The sequence below is a fragment of the Tursiops truncatus genome, chromosome 19 (assembly GCF_011762595.2).
Source record: "Tursiops truncatus isolate mTurTru1 chromosome 19, mTurTru1.mat.Y, whole genome shotgun sequence".
NCBI lineage: Eukaryota > Metazoa > Chordata > Mammalia > Artiodactyla > Delphinidae > Tursiops > Tursiops truncatus.
Genome location: NC_047052.1, coordinates 28,663,069 through 28,674,768, shown reverse-complemented (window position 1 = coordinate 28,674,768; position 11,700 = coordinate 28,663,069).

The following is an 11,700-nucleotide window of genomic DNA, read 5'->3' as shown; positions in this document are numbered from 1 at the left end:
ACTGGACCATCAGGGAATTCCCCATAAATATTTGTTAAGCTGAACTGAAAAGACTATATCCTCACCTCTCATTATATACTCGGCAGGTTTCTCAAATTCTCTCATTCCTAATTCATTCTCTGGAGTGAAGACATTGTGCCTTATTAAAACGCAAATGTTGTCCTCTTCAAATGTTATGTGAACACCTTCTGTGTAAAAGGCCTTGCGCAGGAATACCCTCTGTGGTCTTAAAAGGAAAATGAGGGTGCTCTCCAAAGCATATTGTTAAGTGCAAAAAGCAAAATATAAAACCCTGAGTCTAGTATGCTACCATTTATGGAGAAAACAAAAGCTAGGGAGAGGGGTATACATAGGAAGAGAGGACTTACCTATGTAGTCACAGACCCTCTTCAGGAGACCCAGGAAATTGGTCTCAGGGAGGTCTCCAGGGAGTGGATTTTGGTGGCGAGGATGGGAGTGAGAGGGGGACTTCCTTTTATTGTATGACACTTTTAAAAAATATATATTTTTTTTATTATGGTAAAATATACATAACATAAATGTTATCATTTTTAGCATACAATTCAGTAGCATTAAGCACATTCACGGTGCTATGTAATTCTCACCACTTTTTAAGAGCTTTTTCATCATTCCAAAGAGAAACTATACCCATTAAACTCTTAACTCCCCGGGACTTCCCTGGTGGTCCAGCAGTTAAGACTCTGTGCTCCCAATGCAGGGGGCCTGAGTTCGATCCCTGGTTGGGGAACTAGATCACACATGCATGCTGCAACTAAGAGTCCGCATGTAGCAACTAAGAAGCCCGCATGCTGCAACTAAAGATCCCACGTGCCACAACTAAGACCTGGTGCAGCCAAAATAAATAAATAAATAATAAAGAAAATAAAATTAAAAAAAATAAAGAGCAAAAGTGTTAATTTAAAAAATAAATAAATAAACACTAACTCCTCATTCTTTCCTCCCCTCCAGCCCCTGGTAACCTTTATTCTATTATACTTTCTCTCTTTATGAATCTGTCTATCCTAGTACCTTATGTAAATGGAATCATATAATATTTGTCTTTTTGGGTCTGGCTTATTTCACTTAGCATAATGTCTTCAGGGTTCCTCCATGTTGTAGCATGTTCTGGTACTTCATTCTTTTTTTATGGCCGAATAATGTTCAGACGTCTATTATCGCATATAGCCATACTTATCACATCTTAGTTATGCATTCATCTATTGGTAGACACTTGGGTTGTTGCCACTTTCGGCTATTGTGAATAATGCTGCTATTAAACATGAACATTCATGTTTAAGTACCTGTTTTCAAACCTTTTGGATATATACCTAGGAGAGGAATTGCTGGATCATATGGTAATTCTATGATTAATTTTTTGAGGAATCATCAAACTGTTTTCCATAGGCTACATCACTTTACATTTCCATCAGCAGTGCACGAGGATTCCAATTTGTCCACATCTTTCTGCATATGCTTTGATAGATTTTAATTTGTTATGATATCGAAGTATTACATATTCAAATCAGAAATAAGCATTTTAAAAAAGACATTGTGCTAAAGAGGTTAGGGTATGCGAGTCAAAGGACAAGACAACAGCAATAAAACCAAAAGCAGCCCTGATATTCAGAAGGACTGCATGACTCAGAATCCAGAGGGTTGAATTTTAGTCTTTGCATTTAATTAGCAGCATTGCTACACCCCTCTTTGGGACTTGGTTTCCTTGGGGGTCAAATAAAAGTGTTGGATTAGGTACCCCTGAGTTCCCTTCCTACTCTATGAGCTGAGGATCCCACATAGATAGGTCCCAAGAGAAGTGTGGACAACGCCCCCTGGCAGGTAGATTCTCCATGTGTATCTCCCACTGCCCTCACCCGATGGCTTCCACTGGCTTAGGCGCTGCAGGAGACTTGGTGGATGGGGCGAGAGCAGTGGGGGTCTTCATTGCTTGGCTCCCCGATGGCATTGCCATCTCTATGAATACAGCTCCTGCCAGGCGCACCCTCAACTGGGCTCCTGAGACGTAGTTTCCTTCCCTTGTGTCTTTAGGCCTAGAGGTGGTGTATTCATTTTCCAGGGCTGCCGTAACAAAGTACCACAAACTGGGGGGCTTAAACAACTGAAACATATTGTCTCATAGTTCTGGAGGCTAGGAGTCTGGGACTGAGGTATTGCGGGGTTGGTTCCTCCTGAGGTCTGAGAGAGGCATCTGTTCCCTGCTTCTCTCCTAGTTTCTGGTGGTTTGCTGCCCAGTTTTGGTGCCTCTTGGTTTGTAGAAGCATCACCCTGATCTCTGCCTTCACCTTCACATGGCGTCTCTCTGGATGTGTCTGTGTCCAGATTTCCCCCTCTTCCTAGGACACTAGTCATACTGTATTATGATATCCTAATGACCTCTTTTTTTTTTTTTTTGCGGTACGCGGGCCTCTCACTGTTGTGGCCTCTCCCGTTGTGGAGAACAGGCTCCGGACGCGCAGGCTTAGCGGCCATGGCTCATGGACCCAGCCGCTCCGCAGCATGTAGGATCTTCCCGGACCGGGGCACAAACCCGTGTCCCCTGCATCGTCTGGCGGACTCTCAACCACTGCGACACCAGGGAAGCCCCTAATGACCTCTTTTAATTTGATTATCTATGCAAAGACCCCAGCTCTAAATAAGGTCACATTCTGAGGCACTGGGGGTTAGAAATCCAGCATACCTTTTTTGGTGGGGCAGGGAGGATACAATTCAGCCCATAACAGGTGCCTCCTTTTCCCGTGTTGGTTTCCCAAGTCCTGTCCACACCGTCATTCAGTTTCTCGCCATCCCAGCTGAGCATGTCTTCTGTGTCTTGCAGGGACCCATCAAGCCTTAGCACTCTGGTCATTTGCTTTTGTCTAGTTTTCAAAAAAATAGCCCTGATCTTTATTTCCTGGTGTTGCTGTTGGAGAATTTCACGGCTGCCTGACACCCCTGTTCTCTGTGTGGTACTGCCGTCATCACCTTGGCCTTGTCCCTGGGAGCTTGAGGCACGTGGAGGGAAAGGACGTCTGTGTGTGTAGGAGGAGAGGGTTCACAATATGTCACATCTGCTTTAAAGTTCCTCTCAAAGCAGCCTCCTTAAGGAAGAAGTAATGGTTAAGTGTGTCCAGGTAGGTAAAGGAACTAGGAATTTCATCCCCCCCAAACTCCCAAACGCTTGAAGGATCTACCTGGGGGTGTTCAGCATAAAGAAGCCATGGAGAGAAGATGATAAATCTTCAAACACCTGAGGGTCCCACATGGGTATAGTGATGAGGTCAATCTGTCTATTTCCATAGAGAGACGGATACATGACCCAATATAAGTAAGAGATTTCTGAGAAACGTGTTCAAATGTAATGGCTTCCATGTGAGTCATAAGCCCTTCAATCACGGGAAGTATTCAAATAGGGGCTGGATGGTGATTCTTGCCTTGGTTAGAAGCCCGGGCTGGCAATCTCTCTGGCCTCTTCCTACTGGGAAATGCCATGATTGTAAAAATGGAACTTGGAGTTCCCTTCAGCTTGCTCTGCTCCCTGAAGATAGAATGCTCAGATATGGGGTCTTCCCTGGTGGTCCAGTGGTTCACAATCCACCTGCCAACGCAGGGGACGCGGGTTTGATCCCTGGTCGGGGAACTAGGATCCCACTTGCCGTGGGGCAACTAAGCCTGCGTGCTGCAACTACTAGCCCGCGCACACTCTGGAGCCCGCGCACCACAACTAGAGAGAAGGCTGCGCGCCACAAGGAAAGATCCCACCTGCCGCAGCTAAGACCTGATGCAGCCAAATAAATAAATAAATATTTAAAAAAAGAATGCTCAGATCTGCAAGGCTGCACACTGCTTTCAGCTACAGGAGCTCCTAAGAAGGTAGAAAAACTCAAACTTTCCAGACCAGTTGCCCCAGAGGTTGTCTTCCTGCCCAAATAGGTGGTTATGAAAGCTGAGACAAGCCTTAGCCAGCGTCCAGTGCCCACACCCATGCCCACACCCATGTATGGCTCCAGGAGGCTATAAAGAGCACACTCCTTGGAAACTGTGACAGACTCCAGCTATCAGCTTTGATCTGAACCCTGGGGGTGGTCTGGGCCACTTCCTCTGCTCCTTGGATTCTGGGCTTCCTGCATCCCGTGTGGCCTCCTCTAATTTCAAAGTAACTTGAAGACTCGGGTCTTCGTTGCCCTGGCAGAGCTGACTTGTCACTGTCAGCTCACCTCTGGTCACGCCTCCCCATCAATCAATACCATTTACCACCATGGGCTTGGCAGGTGGAGATGAGAGCGGGAGTAGTTTTTCATCAATCACAACAACAAAAAGATTAAGGAGAGTAGATTTGCAGATTAAAAAAAAATCACAACTCATGTAAGTTACATAAGGATTTCAAAATCAGGAGCTTATGCTTAAAGCCAGAGAGTATTAGAAGAACATCAACAAAAATTAATCAAAATCTGTTTCTTTGAGCGAATTGTTTGACAAGGCTGTTATAACATTTGAATCCTGCTAGACAAAAATCTTTACTTTCTTAAAGGGTCTTTAAATGTAACTTACTAAGTCTTTGAATAACTGAGAATGTGATGCATTAAAGCATTGCTTTATTGTTGTTTCTCTACAAAATAATAACTCTGGTCCCCATATGTGTGCAAATGGTAATCATTCCCTCATGGCTTCCCTTCTTCGCTTCAGGAGCCTCTGGCTCACCCAGAATCATGAATCGTGCTCAGATCATGCCCAGAATGTCAAGCATGGTCTTGTGGGTGTCATGGCACAAAATAAGAAAAAGGAAGAGGCGTCACTTCTCAATTCCCAGTAATACAAAACCATACAATCTGCTTTGAAATTTTCAGTGGGGAGAAGTTATGTCGGCCGGTCCTACAGAGTGGACCAGGGTCATGAGAGAAAGAGATGGGGGCTCCGGGCAGGCCTCTCTGAGGAGGGAAGCGTTGAGCTGAGATCTGATTGACACATGGGAGTCAGGCTTGAAATGCTTTGGGGGCTGAGCATTCCGGGTGGAAGGAACTGTAAGGTGGTTTAGTAAGTCCTGCCAAGTGAGTTATTTAAGACGTGAATGTTGACATATTTGTATAGACATCATTCTTTCACCAAATATTTAGTATTATCCATTATGTGCCAGGAACTGTTGAAGACACTTGGACGACGTTAGGCTGGAGTATCCTTTGCGGAGGCAGCAAGAACATTGCATGACAGTCCTGGTGTCTTTTGTTCCTGCTGCTCTGCCCTGTCTCCTGGGGTGTGCAGCTCAGCCGCCCCCCGGGAGCTGGCCTGCCTATTCCCCCAAGGGTGGTGAAAGAGGCTTGCCTCCCAGGACTTGGCCTGTAGTTTTCCAGTGATGAACAAATCTCCTGATTCTGGTGTTCAGGATTAGGAAGCCCATTTTCTGGCAAATAGAAGTCACATTCTTCATTATCATTTCTTTTTTTTCTTAATAAATTTATTTATTTATTTTTAATAAATAAATAAATTTATAAATTTAAAATAAATTTTAATAAATTTTAATAATTAATAATAAATAATAATAAATTTTAATAAATTTAATAATTTATTATTTAATAAATTTATTTATTTAATAAATAATTTATTAAATTATTTATTTAATAATTATTAAATTAATTATAAATTATTTATAATTATTTATAAATTATTTATAAATAAATTTATTAAATAAATTTATTATTTAATAAATAATAATAAATTTTAATAAATTTAAATTTTAATTTAAATTAAATTAAATTAAATTAAAATTTAATTAAATTAAATTTAAATTTTAATTTAATTAAATTTAAATTTTAATTAAATTTAAATTATAAATTTAAATTTAAATTTAAAATAAATTTTAATAAAATAAATTTATTTATTTATTTATTTATTTTGGGTCTTCATTGCTGCGTGTGGGCTTTCTCTAATTGCGGCGAGCGGGGGCTACTCTTTGTTGTGGAGCATGGGCTCTAGGTGCGTGGGCTTCAGTAGTTGTGGCACGCAGGCTCAGTAGTTGTGGCTCGAGGGCTCTAGAGCTCAGGCTCAGTAGTTGTGGCACTCGGGCTTAGTTGCTCCGCGGCCTGTGGGATACTCCCGGACCAGGGATTGAACCTGTGTCCCCCGCATTGGCAGGCGGATTCTTAACCACTGTGCCACCAGGGAAGTCCCTCCATTATCACTTCTCACAAAGGAAAAAGTAATACACTGACTTCCATCTGTCTGATTTCTCTTTCTTTCTCTTGAGGTGGGGGTCGGGAGGTACTGGGCTCCCCTACCAAAAGTGGTCAAGACACTTGAATTCTAGTGTGGAGAGACAAAAAAACAAGTAAAGAAATAAATAAAGAAGATCATCTCAGAAAGAGAGAAACACTTTGAAGAAAATAAAGCAGAATGATGTGAGAGTGAGAGAGATGGAGCAAGCGAGGGCTGGGGCACTGGGCAGGTCTCTCTGAGGAGGGGAGCTTTGAGCTGAGATCTGATTGACACTTAGGAGCCAGGCTTGACAAGATCTCGGGGCTGAGCATTCCAGGCAGAGGGAACTGTAAGTGCAAAAGCCCATGAGGGGGCTTCCCTGGTGGCGCAGTGGTTGAGAGTCCGCCTGCCGATGCAGGGGACACGGGTTCGTGCCCTGGTCCGGGAAGATCCCACATGCCGCGGAGCGGCTAGACCCGTGAGCCATGGCCGCTGAGCCTGCGCGTCCGGAGCCTGTGCTCCGCAACGGGAGAGGCCACAACAGTGAGAGGCCCGCGTACCGCAAAAAAAAAAAAAAAAAAAGCCCCTGAGGTGTGTTGGGATGATTCACAGACACCAGAGTTCTGTAGGCCAAGTTAAAAGTTTGGATTTTGTTCAGCTTGTAATGGGAAACCGTTGGAGGATTTTATGTAAGGGAGTGACATGATCTTATATTTTGATTTCAAAACGTAAAAAAAAAAATCTACTTCCTGGAGGCATAATTTACATATCATAAAATTACTTATTTTAAGTGTACAGCTGATGAATTTTGATGAAAATGTTCCATTTTAATATGTGTTTCTCACTTAGTCTGACTTTCAGCATCTCTTCCTGAGGTTATTCACAGACTTAAGCTACAAGCATCTGAGCACCATTGTGGACCCCGGCCTCACCTGGGGATGTGGCAAGAGCCCCAAGAAGAAGGCAATGATGCTTCGAGGGATATGGGACCCTGGGCGCTGGGATTTTTGGCCTCTCCAGGACGTTTCAAGTCCTATGGAAGTATCAGAGAACCCCCCATAACAAGAAACCACTGAGACCTTGGACAAGGATATTGGCAGCAACCACAGGAGACTGGAGGTCGGAGACCCCTACCCCCATTTTCTGGCATCAGTAGGCCTCCCTAGTTCTGATGGGTCTCTGAGGTTGGGGTGTGGTAAAGTGGGTGATGGGGGGGTACCTAACACTGATGGATGGTATTTCCTACCAGTTCAGTGAAACGTGCAGGTTGGGGTGGAATAAGGTGGGGAGTAGAGGAAAATTGGAGTTGAAATTAGTCTGTGCAAATTGTAAAATGGGGATAATAATATTACCTCTCTCATAGAGTTATTATGAGGATTAAGTGAGATAAAAATACAAGTAAATAATTTAGAGTCTGACACATAGTAAGTGTCCAACAGATGTTAGCTCCTATTATTATTATTTAGCTTTTCCCTGTCTGCTGACCAGAGGTTAGCTGTTCCTGTTTTGTATAAGTGACATGCTGTGAAGTGGCTTTGCATGTGAGTCTTCTGCTCCTCATTTCACATGTGTGAAATGGGCTGACAGAAGAGACCAACACGAACGGCCTCACCTTCATGGCCCCCAGCAGACGCATCCCAGAGTTACCAGGGAGTCATGTGATGAAAGATTGAAGGATGGAGCGTCCGGGAGGGCTACTTGTGAACCGTTCTCACAGAGCCAGGCTCTGTGCCGTCTGCTCTGCCCAGTGGTCCCCAGCCCCTGCCCCTCCATGGCCTAATGGTCACTCGCTTTAAGTTTGGGGAAACTTAAAGCTGGGGTCCTTTATCGGTAGGTTCTGGGGCAATGGGTGGGGAGAGGCTGTGGATCTCTGAAGTTCACAGACAGTCCCCACCCTCACACTCCTTTATTTTCAAGTTGTGCTTATGTGTTAATTACAAAAGTAAACCAAACTCGCTATAAAAACAGCCAACACCACAGTGTGTAAAGATAAAGGCAAAAATTCTTCTCCAGCTGCTCCCCTGCCCCAGTCCACTTCCCAGACGTCAGCCCTGTGACTAGACTAGTGGAGGCCACAGGTCCTGGGGGCCCTCTCACTCCGCTCTGTCTAGGCCTTTAATCCTGAGTCCTAATGTGTGAGAGCCTCCGTTCTTTACACCTGCACACCCTCTAGTGTGGGTGCTTTGCATAGGCGAGGTGAGGACACAGAGATAGAGGCAGGTGGCAGGCATGGCCCTTGTAAGTCAGGATCTAAATTCTTGGTCTCAACTAGGTCCACCAGACCTTGACTAGTGAGGTTGGCTTTTCTAACCCCAGTGCTGAGAGGATATTTGGAACAAAGCTACCTGCTAAAAAAAAAAAAAAAGAAAGAAAGAAAAGAAAAAAGACACCAACTTTATTACAATAGCAGCCCTAACAAGTCAAAAGCAGCCTTTTCAGCTATAGGTAATAATAATAACCTTATAATAACGACGATAATAACCATTTATGGGGTCCCTTATTAAGTGCCAGGCGTTGCTTCAAGTCATTTATTTATATTCGTTGGTCTAATTCTCACAGCAACATTTCCCAGAAGTAGTGCTATTAATCTTTCTCTTCTCTAGAAGAGACACTGGTGCTTGGGGTGTTGACTGAAGGAGACAGCACGTGCAGTGGTTAGCGGCTCAGGCTCTGGAGCCCAGCCCACCTGGGCGAGCCCTCCTGGTTCTGCCACTTCCCAGCTGTGTGACCTTGGACTGAGGTTATAAAACGGCCCGTGACTCAGTTTCCTCTCTTGCACAATGGGATGATGACAGAATCTCCCTCACAGGGTGGCTGCGAGGATTCAGTGAGTTAGTGTGTCCAGTGCCTGGCACAGAGAAGGCACTCAATACATGTGGGCGTGAGGACTAAATGATGGGCCCCAGTCTCAACTAGTGATTGACCGAGGAGGAATTTAAACCCTGCAGGTTCTCAAGGCTTGTGGGCTCACCTGCTATGGAATGCTGCCAACCTGGAGCCCACAAGCTCCTCCCCTCCAAGTCTTGGGTTCTCAGGAGCCTCAGATCTCCCTGATGTGAAGATGTGTCCCCTCTGAAAAGCCAGTGATTCCTAGTGGGTGGTGAGAGGTAGAGAAGACTGTTAGGCCAGCCTCTCCTGGCCATGGTTGGAAGGCCTCCAAGTCCCTGTCCTGATCAGCGCTTGGCAGGGAGGATGGGGATTCTCTACCCTTCTGGGGAATCCATTGCTGTTCCTAATTAAGGTTGTGATGCAAAGACTCAAATACCCCCAATATGGCGAATGATATGACTGCTGGGGGACCCATGAAAGCACAGAGAGGAAGGGAGGCTACCTCCCAAGTGTGGTAGCTGCTGTAAGAGAGACCGTCAGACACGACTCCCTGGAGTGGTGCTGTCCAACCTATGAGGTGAGGGTGAGGACATTCCAGGCAGAGGGCTAGTGTGAGCAAAGGCGGAGAGGCTAAGAAAGCAGCTGAGAAGGGACTGGGCTTGAGGCAGGAGGCAGCAAACGCAGAGGCTGCAGCGGCCAGCAGTGGTCAGAACTTGGAGATCTTTGTGTAATCTGTCAAAGGGCTTCAACTTACTTTGGCCGCAAATGGGGAACCAGTGAAGAGTTATGAAGGGAGGAGGTGACTCTGGGAAGGTTTTGTCATCTGTCAAATGGGATAACAGTGGTATCTGCCTCATAGGGAGGATTAAGAGAGATGATCCGTATAAAGTACTCAGAATGGCACCTAGAAAATGCTCATTAAATGTCAGTGATGGCTGCCACTGCTGCTGGTACTGTCCTGTTGGGAAGAGCGAAAGCAAAGTTGCAGGCCCCCAAGGCAGTACACTGAGTGAGCGAGGCTTCAGCGGGTGGATGGAGGCCAAGACCAGCCTTACGTGGATATCCAGCAGGCCATGGACTTATCTGCCTGCTAGAGACTAAAACCCAAGCTCCTTGGTGTGGCTCATAGTCCTGGGTGTTGTGGCCCCTCCTGGCCTCTCTTTCTCACTCGCTAGGCTCCCGCTAGGCTCCCCTGATCTTCAAATGTGCCCAGCCTGGGCCTTTGCTCTTGCTGTTCCCTCTGTCTGGAATGCCCTTCCCTCACATCTTCTAATGGCTGACACTTTCTTGTCATAAAGCTCTTCGTTCAAATGTCACTTCCTCTGAAAAGCCTTTTCTGAGCCTCAGCACATCAGCCTTATCAGAGAAAGTGATCTTATTTGCTTTCCTGTTCAGTGTCTGTTTCTCCCTGTCCCCTCGATACAGGCTGAATTGTGTACCCCTCCATCCAAATTCATTTGTTGAAGTCCTAACACCCAGTACTCAGAACGCGCCTATCTGGAGTTAGGACCTTTAAAGAGGTGATTATGTTAAAATGAGGCCCTTAGGGCAGGCCCTGATCCAATCAGACTGGTGTCCTTACCAGAAGAGGAAATTTGGACACACAGAGAAGGGTGCATGCACAGAGGGACAACCATGGGACGAGGCAGCAAGCCAAGGAGAGAGGTTTCAGGAGAAATCAATTGTTTCGGCATCTTGATCTTGGACTTCCAGCCTCTACAACTGTGATTGCATAAATTTCTGTGTTTAAGCTACCCAGTTTGTGGTATTTTGTTATGGTGGTGTATTAGCAAATGAATGCACTCTTAGACGTAAATTCCATGAGGGCACGGATTACGTCTTCCTTGTATACCATGGTGTCCCTAACTACTTGAACACTGACTAGCACACAGAGACCCTCAATACATGTTTGTCAGAAAAATGAAGACTGTGAGATGACCTTTATTAGAGATTTATTCCTTATAAGCTGTTCCTGGGAGGGGTGGCCTGTCAGCCTTGTGTTCAGCTGTTAGCAAAATGGAGTGGATTCAGTGAGCTGATGCCTCCCTGGAGGCAGAGTCTAGGGGCTGAGGGGAGGGGTACCTCACAAAGTTCTAATGGTAAAAGGCAGGAGGACAGACCCAGGGCAATTTCCATTACAGGGCTGGTTGGGTAAGTGCTACAGGACTGTGGGGTCTAGGCAGTGAAGCAGAGACACTGGGGCAGAAAGGAGCTGGGAGAAGTCAGAGGCAGGGCCTATCAGACGGGGTTTATCGGGCTATTGGCTCAGGCCTTACATTCCATTGAGGCCCTCAAATTTAGTCTTTTATAAATTTACTTATCGAATTTATTTATTTATTTTATTTTTGGCTGCATTGGGTCTTCATTGCTGTGTGCGGGCTCTCTCCAGTTGCAGTGAGTGGGGGGCCACTCCTCGCTGTGGCGCGCGGGCCTCTCAGTGCGGTGGCCTCTCTTGTTGTGGAGCACAGGCTCCAGGCACGCGGGCTTCAGTAGTTGTGGCACGTGGGCTTCAGTAGTTGTGGCTTGCAGGCTCTAGAGCACAGGCTCAATAGTTGTGGTGCACGGGCTTAGTTGCTCCGTGGCATGTGGGATCTTCCCGGACCAGGGCTCGAACCTGTGTCTCCTGCATTGGCAGGCGGATTCTTAACCACTGCGCCACCAGGGAAGCCCAAATTTAGTCTTTTGACA